The following is a 12365-nucleotide window of genomic DNA, read 5'->3' as shown; positions in this document are numbered from 1 at the left end:
ACACTATGATGTCAGCCCATATCTTTTCTTCTAAAATCATCTCTTTTCCTCTCTTAGAGTGTGGATGGAAACAATGCCCAGCTCTGTTTATTGCTGTGCCCCAGAACCTGGATCAGTGATGGGCAGAAAGCATTCAACAAATTCATTGAGTTAAAAAATTTTGTGGGTTTCTCAGAAGTATTCAGGGATAAGGACAACTCTAAAGATTTTTAATAGCATTGTCACACTTGAATTTGTAGCCTGGGACACCTAAAGTATTTGCTTACATTTACAATTCTACAAGATCCATACTCCAATACGCCCATTTTGCAGATGAGGAAATGGATTAGCGTAAAAGCAGCTTGCTCTAAACCCTTTAGCTAATAGGACCAGAGGCAGCACTAACTGGTATAGTGAGTAAGGAGACCGTGTAGGAGGTATGGTTATAGCTCAGGCAAGAGCCAACAGAAGCCTTCACTGATAGGGCAGAAATCGGAGCAGAAAGAAAGGGATAGAAAGGAAGAAACTGTGAAGGCTGACTACAACTAAGGGGGACAGAATTCTGTATGCTTCTAAAAGCAGTCTATTGAAACCAAATGTAGAAAGAAGAATTTCTGAGGGGTAATTTCAGTTGCAGAAGAAAAGATTGGTTAGCTGAAAATTAAGAAAAAAAAATAGATCAAATTCAAGTCCTTTCAGCTTTTAAAAAGTCTATTAAAAAGTTATACTATTATTGATTACTTACCTGGATTTTAACTGCTGAACAGACAAGAGTAAAATGCATTCTGCAAAAAGAGTCAAATTTGAGTCACTCTATGGAAAATATCCTGGCAACAGCATTCAGGGAGCGAATCAAGAAACAGGTGTCCTGGGCAATGCCAGAGGCCCTTGAAACAGGTCTTGGATTAGGGAAAAGAAATTGTAGGTTGCAGACAAAAAAGCCCCAGCTCCTCTTGTGTCCTCCACCCCCGGCAAACCAGCTGTTGCTGGTCCTCCCAGGATTTGAGAAGAGGAGCCAGGCAGATGACCATCCAGATCAGAAGGGCCAGCGGGGCACTCAGCCATATACAGAAGGGGGCGGATAGGGAAACTGAAGGATAATGCATACAAGACGCCCCAAGAAACTAAATCCAACCCAAATCACACTGGATGCTGGCTTTGGGGGGTGGTAATCTATTTGTTCATTCAATCAATATTTACCGAGTGTTCTTTATATCCCAGGCACTGTGCCAGGCATTGGGTTTGGTGCTGGGAACCAAATAATAAGCCATTTCCTGACCTCTCTCCTCTTCTGGGGAAAGAATTGCAGTGAAGTCTGGCTTTCATTGGCGCAGGCACTGGATAGGGCTGTGTTTGCAAGATGTAGGCATCATCTTGGGGCGTGGGGGTCAGGTTGGGGGCAGCAGGACTGGCAATTGGTGTTTATTTTCATTTTATTTGATAGGTGAGGGAGGAAGGAGGGATAAGAAAAGGGAGCGAGAAGGGGAATGAGACAGAGAGGGGGAGAGGGAGAGGAAAGGAAGTGGCAGCCAGAGACAGACCGTTCATTCACTGGTTCGCTCTCCAGGTGCTCCAGATCCTCCATGGAGCAGAGACCCAAGCACTTGAGCCGTCACCTGCTTCCTCCCAGGGTGAGCATTAGCTGGAAGCTGGATCATAAGCAGAGGAACCAGGACTCACACCACACACTCTGGTCTAATCTCTACACCAAACATCTGCTGCTCCATGTGTTGATTTTCTCTTAACCTGGTATTTTTTATCCTTGGTAGGCAAATTAACGTTTTGTGTTTTCTCATAAATACTGTCTAGATACATAGTTACAGCAGTGGGGTAAGAGGGGGTTTTTGATGTTCAGTTCTAAAAACAAGTTTGTCTACATTTCTGGGTTTGATAGTCATCTAAAAGGAGTGTATCTCAAGTCGTTCCGGAGAAGAGGTAGCAAACATGGGAAAAGACATGAGCCATCACCACTGTATTCCATGGTTAAGCCGTCAGTCACAGTGGGAAGCCACAGTGGGGACTGAAGATTCTAAATCCTGCAAGGTAGGAGTTGGTGAGTGTGCAGATGCTCTGGAGAGATGGCCCCATTCAGAACCAGGTAAGACACAATACTTGGTAACCACATGGACATCTTGGCACTGACCTGGTCAGGATGTGTGGTTACAGTGGATGCCCCCTTTCACCCTGCTCAAATAGATCTACAAGATCACCCTGTTCTCTCAGGCAGGAGTACTTATCTCCATATCTGGAAGGAATTAAAGGAATTAAAGCGGTCTGCACCCTAATGTTTATTGCAGCACAATTCACAATAGCCAAGACCTGGAACCAACCTAAATGTCCATCAACGGTAGACTGGATAAAGAAATTATGGGATATGTACTCTTTAGAATACTATACCGCAGTAAGAAACTACGAAATCCAGTCATTTGCAACAAAATGGAGGAATCTGGAACACATCATGCTGAGTGAAGTAAGCCAGTCCCAAAGGGACAAATACCATATGTTCTCCCTGATCGGTGACAACTGACTGAACACCAAAAAGGAAACCTGTTGAAGTGAAATGGACACTATGAGAAATGGTGACTTGATCAGCATAGTCCTGACTGTTAATGAACAACTTAATGCATTATCCCTCTTAGTAGTTTTTTTTTTTTGGTCTGTTCTACTTAATATGACTGGTTTAATTCTGTAATTAATACACAGTTATTCTTAAGTGTTGAAATTTAACTGAAATGTGATCCCTATTAAACATAAGAGTGGGAATAAGAGAGGGAAGAGATGTACAATTTGGGACATGCTCAAGCTGACTTGCCCCAAATGGTAGAGTTAGAAACATACCAGGGGATTCCAATTTAATCCCATCAAGGTGGCATGTACCAATGCCATCTCACTAGTCCAGGTGATCAATTTCAGTTCACAATTGATCATAATGAAAGGACTAAGAGTCAAAGGGAGCACATAAACAAGTCTAGTACCTGCTAATACTAACCGATAGAATAAATAAAGGGGAGAGTGATCCAACATGGGAAGTGAGATACTCAGCAGACTCATAGAATGGCAGATGTCCTAAACAGCACTCTGGCCTCAGAATCAGCCCTAAAGGCATTCCAATCTGGCTGAAAAGCCCATGAGAGTATTTCAGACATGGAAAGCCAAGACAGTCTGGCAAAAAAAAAAAAAAAAAAAAAAAAAAAAAAAAACAAAAAACAAAAAACAAACAAACCTAAATGAAAGATCTCTGCAAGTGAGATCCCAGTGGAAAGAACAGGTCTTCAAAGAAGGAGGTACCTTTCTCTGAAGGGAGGAGAGAACCTCCACTTTGACTATGACCTTGTCTAAACAAGATAAGAGTCGGAGAACTCAAGGGGCTTCCATAGTCTTGGAAACTCATGACTGGTGCATAGGGAGATTACTGATGCCATAAACAGGAGTGTCAATTTGTAAAGTCAACAACAGGAGTCACTGTGCACTTACTCCTCATGTAGGATCTCTGTCCTTAATGTGCTGTACATTGAGACTTAATGCTATAACGAGTACTCAAACACTATATTTCACTTTGTGTTTCTATGGGGGTGCAAACTGTTGAAATCTTTACTTAATGTATACTAAACTGATCTTCTGTAAAAAAAAAAAAAAAAAAGAAGAAGAAGAAGAAGAAGAAGAAGAAGAAATTATCAATTCCCAACTTGACTCTCACTGGGATTAAACATGACAATAGGTCTGATCTGATTTCATCATCATTTAAAAAATCATCTATTATTTTTCACTTTATGTTTCTGTGTGGGAGCAAACTGTTGAAATCTTTACTTAATGGATGCTAAACTGATCTTCTGTATATAAAGAGAATTGAAAATGGGTCCTCATGTGGGTGGAAGGGGAGAGGGAGTGGGAAAGGGGAGGGTTGCGGGTGGGAGGGACGTTGTGGGGGGGAAGCCATTGTGGTCCATAAGCCGTACTTTGGAAACTTATATTCATTAAATAAAAGTTAAAAAAAAAAAGACACAGAGCTGATATAATCAACAATCTTGGGCTCTTGACTTAAAAAAATTTTTTTTTTGAGTTATATGAGAGACAGAGAGAGAGAAAGTGAGAGAAATGCAGAGATCTCCCCAAATACCTATAATGGCTGAGGCTGTGCCCGGACAAAACCAGGCACTGGGAATTCAATATAGGCCTCCCAGCTAGGGATCAGGAATCCATTCATGTGAGCTATCAGTGTCCCTCTCAGGGTCTGCATTATTAAGTAGCTGGAGTCGGGAAGCAAACCCAGTATGAAATTGGGGCATCTTAATTTGTGTCTTAACCACCAAGCTAAATATCCACCCTGGCCTTGACTTCTTGAGTAGAGTGGAAGATGAATATTTTTCAAGATGGATTGTGTTTTCCCTAGTAACAATTGCATGACAGTATTTTTTTTTAAGATTTATTTTACTTATTTGAAAGAGTTACAGAGAGAGGTAGAGCCAGAGAGAGAGAGAGAGAAAGAGATCTTCCGTCTGCTTGTTCACTCCCCAAATGGCTACAACGGCCAGAGCTGAGCTGATCCAAAGCCAGGAGCCAGGAGCTTCTTCCGGGTCTCCCATATGGGTGCAGGGGCCCAAGCACTTGCGCCATTTTTCACTGATTTCCCAGGCCATGGCAGAGAGCTGGATCAGAAGTGGAGCAGCCAAGACTTGAACTGGTGACCATATGGGATGCCGGTGCCACAGGCTGGGGCTTTAACCAGCTGCACCACAGTGCTGGCTCTGATAGTATTTCTATAATAGCTTATTCAGTACAGAATAGGCCTCTGGTTCAGTATCTTTGCTATAACTGGGACTCAAATTGCACTAATTGAAAAAAATGTTACACCAGTAGAAAAGAGGAAAGACTAGGAGAATGAACAAGAAGGGTAAAAGTGAAAGCTCACTTTTAAATACATTTAAAATGTGTTTAAAGCATGTATAGTCTCTAGGATTATAGTGCCAATTCTAAGTGAAAAGATTGCAATCTCTGCTTTAATGTAAACCAGGAGAAGGATTTTAGGAGCTACTTTTAAAAGTTTCCAGGTCTGGAGCAGATGTTTGGCCTAGCAGTTAAGATGCCCATGTTCCATCTTGGAGTACCTGGGTTTAACACCTGGCTCTACTCCTGACTGCAGCTTCCCGCTGGTACAGACCCAGGGAGGCAGTGGTGATGGCCCAAATGATTGGGTTCCTGCCACCCCCATGGGAGACATGGATTGAGTTCTCAATTTCCAGCCTCAGTCCCAGTCAGGGGCCACTGAGGGCATTTGGGGAATGAACCAGCAGATGGGAGCTCTCTCTCTTTCTGTATTTCTCTCTTTCTGCCTCTCAAATAAATAAATTAAAAATTTTAAAAACCCACAAAATTTCTAGACATGTATAATTTCAGTCTCAGTTGTATACTTATTAAGAATTTTAGGGCATTTCATGGCTACAAAGCATTGTAAAATAGACTCAATCAGTAGAATTCATTTCTAACACTTTATTTATTTTTAAAGATTTATTTATTTACTTGAAAGTCAGAGTTACACACACACACACAGAGAGAGAGAGAGAGAGAGAGGGGTCCTCCATTTGATGATTCACTCCCCAGTTGGCCGCAACGGCTGGAGCTGAGTCGATCCAAAGCCAGGAGCCAGGAGCTTCTTCCGGATCTCCCACGTGAGTACAGGGGCCCAAGGACTTGGGCCATCTTCTACTGCTTTCCCAGGCCATAGCAGAGAGCTGGATGGGAAGTGGATCAGCCGGGTCTTGAACCGGCGCCCATATGGGATGCTGGCGCTTCAGGCCAGGGCGTTAACCCACTGTGCCACAGCACTGGCCCCTTATTTATTTATTTTTAAAATATTATTTACTTATTTGAAAGGCAGAGTTACAGAGAGGCAGAGAGAGAGAGAGAGAGAGAGAGAGAGAGAGAGAGAGAGGTATTCCATCTGCTAGTTCACTCCTCAAATGACTACAATAGCCAGGGCTGAGCCAGGTCAAAGCCAGGAGCCAGGAGCTTCATCAACGTCACCCACGAGGGTGCAGGGGCTCAAGCACTTGGGCCATCCTCCACTGCATTCCCAGGTGCATTAGTAGGGAGCTGGATCAAAAGTGGAGCAGCAGGGACTTGGAACAGTCATATGGGATCAGGTATATGGGATGATATCAGATATATGGGGTGATCCCATATCAGATCATATGGGATGATGGCACTACAGGAGGTGACTACCTGCCACAGCACCAGCCCCAATTCCAAAATTTATTAAGTGCTTTCTTGATGCCAGACATTTTTATAATCATTTTACATTACTAACTCATTCAGACCTCACAAAGGACTATGAAGTCAGTATCATCAGTGTTTCCATTTTACAGATGAGGAAATTAAGGAACAAAGATCATCCAAGATCTCACAGCTAGTGAATGGGAGAGTCAGGATTCACACCCAGACAGTCTGACTCTGCAGGCTGCAGCCAGGGTGCCACATGGTAACTACAGACTTGGTTAGCTCAGGACACACTCTCTAAGTACATTGTTCATTAAAACAACACTTCAGTGTGTTTCTATGTTTTTTACTCATCTACTGGGTGATTACCTATTACTGAAATTTGCTGTTTGCTTTTAAAAGTGACCAGCTTAGTTTAAAAATAATGCAATATTTCTCTGGGGCCGGCGCTGTGGCGCAGCAGGTTAACACCCTGGCCTGAAGCGCCGGCATCCAATATGCACGACAGTTTGAGACCTGGCTGCTTCACTTCCCATCCAGCTCTCTGCTATGGCCTGGGAAAGCAGTGGAAGATGGCCCAAGTCCTTGAGCCCCTGTACTCACGTGGGAGATCCGGAAGAAACTCCTGGCTCCTGGCTTCGGATTGGCACAGCTCCGGCTGTTGCGGCCAAGTGGGGAGTGAACCATCAGGTGGAAGACCTCTTTCTCTCTTTCTCTGCCTCTCCTCTCTCTGTGTAACTCTGACTTTCAAATAAAAATAAATAAAGCTTTAAAAAATAATGCATGTTTCTCTGCTATTACAAGAGGTAGATATTTGAATAGTAACCTTTGAAGATCAGAAAATAAATATAGCTACTTTTATGAGGAAACCTTGTAGTGCACCATGCATTTAAGAATTTGTTTTGGAGGCCAGCATTGTGCTGCACCTGGTTAAGCTGGCACTTGCAACAGCAGCACCCCAACATGGGAGAGCCATTTGACAACTCTAAGAGAAAGCCAGGCAAAAGAAGTGGATGAGAAAGTGTTCAGGCTTGTTATTTGTTTATTTGTGATATTCCGGCCTTTCAGTGACTCTTACCATGTTATTTCTCCAGCTTTTGCTAGGTCTAGAGTGACAACATTGTCTGCCTGCCTGCCTGCCTTCCTTTCTGTTTTTAAGATTTGTTTATTACTTCCTTATGGCTAGTCGAATAAAGAAATGGATTTTTTTTGTCCAATGGTTAAAAAAAGAGAGAGATTTGTTTATTTATTTGAAAAGCAGAGTAACCAGAGAGGGATGGGGAGGGATTGTGAGGGAGGGGGAGGGAGGGAGAGAAGCAAAGGGAGAGGGGGAGAGGGAGGGAGAAAGAGGGAGGGAGATGGGGAGGGGGGAAGGGAGCTCTTCCATCTGCTGGTTCACTCTCCCAGTGGCTACAACAACCAGGGCTGAGCCAAGCCAAAGCCAGGAGCCAGGAGCTCCATCCAGGTCTCCCACATGCATGGCAGGGACGCAAGTACTTACTTGTGTTGTCATCTGCTGCCTCTCAGGCACACTGTAGCAGGAAGCTGGAATCAGAAGCAGAGTGGCTGAGGCTCAAAGCGGCACTCCAGTGTGAGATGCCAGCATCGCAAGCTGCAGCTTAACCCATTGAATCACAACACTGGCTCCCCATTATTGTTTCTTACATAGGATATAAAGAAATTTTTTTACTCACCTCACTTTGGAGATAAAGAAACAATGTCAGCCTGTAAATTGGGGATTTTCCTAAAGAATATTATTTTAACTTTCTTTATGAGATCAAAGAGAAGTTAAAATTACATTCTGTGTGATTGCATTTAGTTTAAAGTTTGCTGTGAATTTCAGAACTTTCTATGTGTCACGATGACCTAGCGAGAAAACACTTGATTCCTGAGAATTATTAATCAAATGTCCCCAAATGCATTTCATATGCAGTTTGCAAATGAAAATTAGATGCTCTAGATGGGCTACAGGTAAATGAGGCCGTCAGAATACGCTGCCCTTCCAGGCAGAGATGGTCCTGCTGTTTCTCTGTACAGGAGGCTGAGAGGTAGAGAAAGGACACCATGAGCAGGCTGAGCTCCTCTCAGCTGACAGAGTAGAACTGCTACACTGTGCATCTGAGAACCAAATCCACCCTGTGAGCTTACTCTCCAAAAATAAGCCAAGCAACTAAAAACAGAGTCCACCCTCAGCTACGTCAACACCCAAGGGGGTTACTGGCATCACAGCCTCACCCATCTCATCTGGACAAGGGACTGCGAGAGAGTAAGAGATGGGTAGTATCACCACTGTTTCTCCTTCTGTCCTCTGAACTCATAACAAACACACTCCTTTCCTAAGGGCTGACGGAAAGGAGGTTTTACTTGGTTAAGGCATCTCCGTGTCACCGAGGTTCATTTACAAACCACTGTGGAAAAGCATGCCAGGGACAGTGTAGCAGCTCTGTCTTACAGGAAAAGGAAGCCAGGGGTAGAGCTTATTAGGGAAATATAGTCAAAGCAGGAATTTTCTTCAGTTTTATGAATAAATACAGATATTATATGAAGCCATTAGTTATTTCATATATTTGAAATCAACAATAGATAGTGACTTATTCTTTGGGGAAAAGCTAACAACCCATTAAATCATAAAAGTTGAACAAAAATATCCAACAAATTAAATTTAAATAATTCCATTTCAGTATCAGTGGAGACAGATCATGGTAGAGAAGAACACAGCAGAAACTTTTAAGTTACAGTTTCTTCTTTTAAAAAATTTTTATTACTTGAGAGAGAGAGAAAGAGCCCCATCCACTGGTTTCACTCTCCAAAGGCTTACGATCACCAGGGCTGGGCCAGGCCTTGGTTGGGAGTCAGGAACCCAATCCAGATCTCCCACGTGGGTGGCAGGGCCGTAGTTACGTGAGCCATCACCGCTGCCTCTCAGGGTGCACGATAGCAGGAAGCTGGAATCAGGAATAGATCTGGAACTTTGAAACCACGCATCCCGACTGGCATCTTAACCATCCTAACTGGGAGGCAAATGCCTGCCTAGACACTTGTTTTTTAATTAAGAAAAAACCCTCCGGATATAAGATAGTAAAATTGTATCACTAGCCAAAAAGAAAAAGAAAAAATGTTTTTCAAGAGAGCCGAAGATAAAGATCAGATAGCAGGGAGGCTAAGAAACCTTTGCAGGGCTTTTTTTTTTTTTTTTTTTTTTTTTTTTTTTTTTTTTTTTGTCGACTGCAATTGGCTCTGTTGCTGAAGATCCTGAATTTTATCTTCTGGTGATCAGGTCAGTAATATGCTGACGAAGCAGAAACGCCAGAGCACAGTCCACTAGATCAAAGATGTGCACAGGTTATGACAGGGACATGCAGAACCTGAGAGATCTCTGCGGAATCTGTTAAGTTAATGGAGAATTAACTTCCAGAGGAGAAAACTGCGGAATTTTTCACAGGCCTTGAATGTTCTCAAAATGCATTTGCTTTATCACTTAAAGGTTTATAATAGTAACAATCATCATCATCATCATCATCATCTAAGTTCAGCTAGTTTCATTCAAAAATGAAGAAACCTTTGAGGAGACAAATTCTGTGCCCTCATAGCAAGAACCCGTCTTTTCGCTGTGTGAATAATTTAACCAGCATCGCTGCCCATTATTCTGGGAATGGTTTATGTAACCTTTGGGTCAAGTTGTGCTTCATGGTGCACTAAGCTTTTGACACTCATTTCTGTAAACTGTTATTTAAATGACACAAATAACACCACAAAAAAGACTGCAAACTGAAAAAAAAAATAAGGAAGCTCCCTGATACGATTACAGAATGTTAGCGCAAAAGAGAACTGAAAGATGATCTTACACAGGCCGCCATCTTACAAATGAAGAAACAGAAGCAGTGAATGACTTGCAGATGTTTCAACAAGCTGGGGCACAGCCGGAATTGGAGCTCAGCCGCCCCCAGCAGCACTCACGTTGCTTGGTGAATGAGTGTGCTAGGCAGAAGCAGATATATAGGCCACCCCCCTAAATGTATTTATTTACTTGAAAGTCAGAGTTACAGAGAGGCAGAGGCAGAGAGAAAGAGAGAGAAAGGTCTTCCATCTGCTGGTTCTTTCCCCAGACGGCCGGAGCTGCACTGATCCGAAGCCAGGAGTTCCTTCTGGGTCTCCCACGTGGTGCAGGGGCCCAAGGACTTGGGCCATCTTCTGCTGCTTTCCCAGGCCACAGCAGAGAGCTGGATGGGAAGTGGAGTAGCCAGGACTCGAACTGGTGCCCATATGGGATGCTGGCACTGTAGGCGGCGGCTTTACTGCTACGCCACAGCACTGGCCCTAAATTTTATTGTACACTGTACACTGTTGTTACAACAATCTTTCTCAAAACACAAATTGTAAAGTTTCTGTCCTTGCTTAAAATCCTGTAGCAGTGCCTTGTTGCCTCTTGCCCATCTGATTGTATGCTGATGGCCAAGATCTAGTCAGAAAGAACCCACTGCTTTCCCCAGTGGCTCTCAAACTCTAAGGCCATTGTTCATGCTGTTCTCTGCCTGGATTGCTTGGTCTGGCCTCTTCATATCACTCTCCAAGTGATGTTTTATGAGTGCTGGTTCAAATCCTGGCTGCTCTGCTTCAAATCTGGCTTCCTGCTAATGTTTCTGGGAAAGCAGTGGGAGATGGCCCAAATACTTGGATCCCCACAACCCATGTGAGAGACCCAGATGGAGTTCCAGGCTCTTAACTTCAGCCTGGACTAACCTTGGTTGTTGTGGCCATTTGGGGATGAATCAGTGGATGGAAGATCTCTTTCTCTCTCTGCCTCTCCTTCTTTCTCTACCACTCTCTCCTTCAAATAAATAAATATTTTTGAAAAAAGAAGCAGGAGCAAATCCAATGGGAAGTCCTGGAAACCACTCAAAGGGAAGGTAAGAATTACCAGTGTCAAACTAAACAAAGTTCATTCACAGGGAAGATGGGAGTTACTAGGGTCAAAACTAGAGAAAGGTTAGAGATGAAAGAATTAGAAAAAGTTCTGGAAGAGCTGGAATATAAGGCTGCAGACTTGTTCATGGAGCACCAGAGGAAGTCCAGCAGGAGCAGGCCCCAGCTGCACAAAAGGCTCCTTCTTTTTCCCAGTCCCCTCCAGTTCATAAGCCTGAGGTTGAACTGAAACAATGATTTATGCTAAGTAGCTTCATCTAATTAGGGCTGGTGAAATTGAAGCAGTTGAACTGTCTCTGGCAAGGACTTGATACAAGCATGGTATTCTTCATTTGTATGAGCTGGGATTGGGTTAAAGAGATAGCTGATTACAGAAGTAAAACCAAAAAAAAAAAAAAAAAAAAAAAAAAGACAAGGAAGGGAGAATAAGAAATACTTCTCTTAAAAAAAAATGCCAAAAAGTAGTACCAATGCATTTTTCATTCTCCTGTCTCCACATAGTCTAAGATCTATTTATAGGAAAAAATATAGCCAAGCATGGCCAATATAGCTTCTGTGGGCTAACAAAAAATGCAGTTATCATATAATCAGGCATTTATAAAGCATTTTTTCCCCAAATTCCTCAAAACTATTTGAGTAAGAGACTTAATGAATATGGGAACTCACAATGTGGTCTGCGGACGGTGCTGAAATGGAGAGTAAGCATTTAGAAATGCTTGGAGCAAATCGAGAATGCTGTAACATCCAAGCCTGTCACCAGTGGATGCACGTCACTGAGCAGGGTATGGACTAATCTGCGTGTTGTGGAATTTGCAGTGAGTCACATGTGGCATGGGCCCGGTACGAGTCATGTGCAAGAGAGCACTCAGACAAGTTTGGAAATTTTTTTAAAAACAAACAAAAAAATTTTTAAGTTCCACAGTTAGTTTGAGAAGCACCGTTTTAGATCACAAGCTATTTCTTAAGTTAAAACTTCTTATAGTTTGAGACACAAAGCTTGAGCAGAAACTAAAAAATATAGATATAAATGAGAGAACTTTGGAAATCATGGTAGACATTTTGAATTAAAGATAGAAATATCCCAGATCACCTTCTGAGAAGATCTAGCTGAAATGTAGGCCAGTTAATTTTTAAAGCATTGTGTTCATTACACTATCTCCAGAGTTTACAAAGTAACTGGCACATGGTAGGCACCAAATAATATCTGCTGAATACAGTATTCGTTTTTCTAACGACTAGATTGAGGAAGG

The sequence above is a fragment of the Oryctolagus cuniculus genome, chromosome 7 (assembly GCF_964237555.1).
Source record: "Oryctolagus cuniculus chromosome 7, mOryCun1.1, whole genome shotgun sequence".
Taxonomy (NCBI): Eukaryota; Metazoa; Chordata; class Mammalia; order Lagomorpha; family Leporidae; genus Oryctolagus; species Oryctolagus cuniculus.
The sequence above is the reverse complement of the archived record's forward strand: the minus strand, read 5'-3'. Positions refer to the sequence as shown.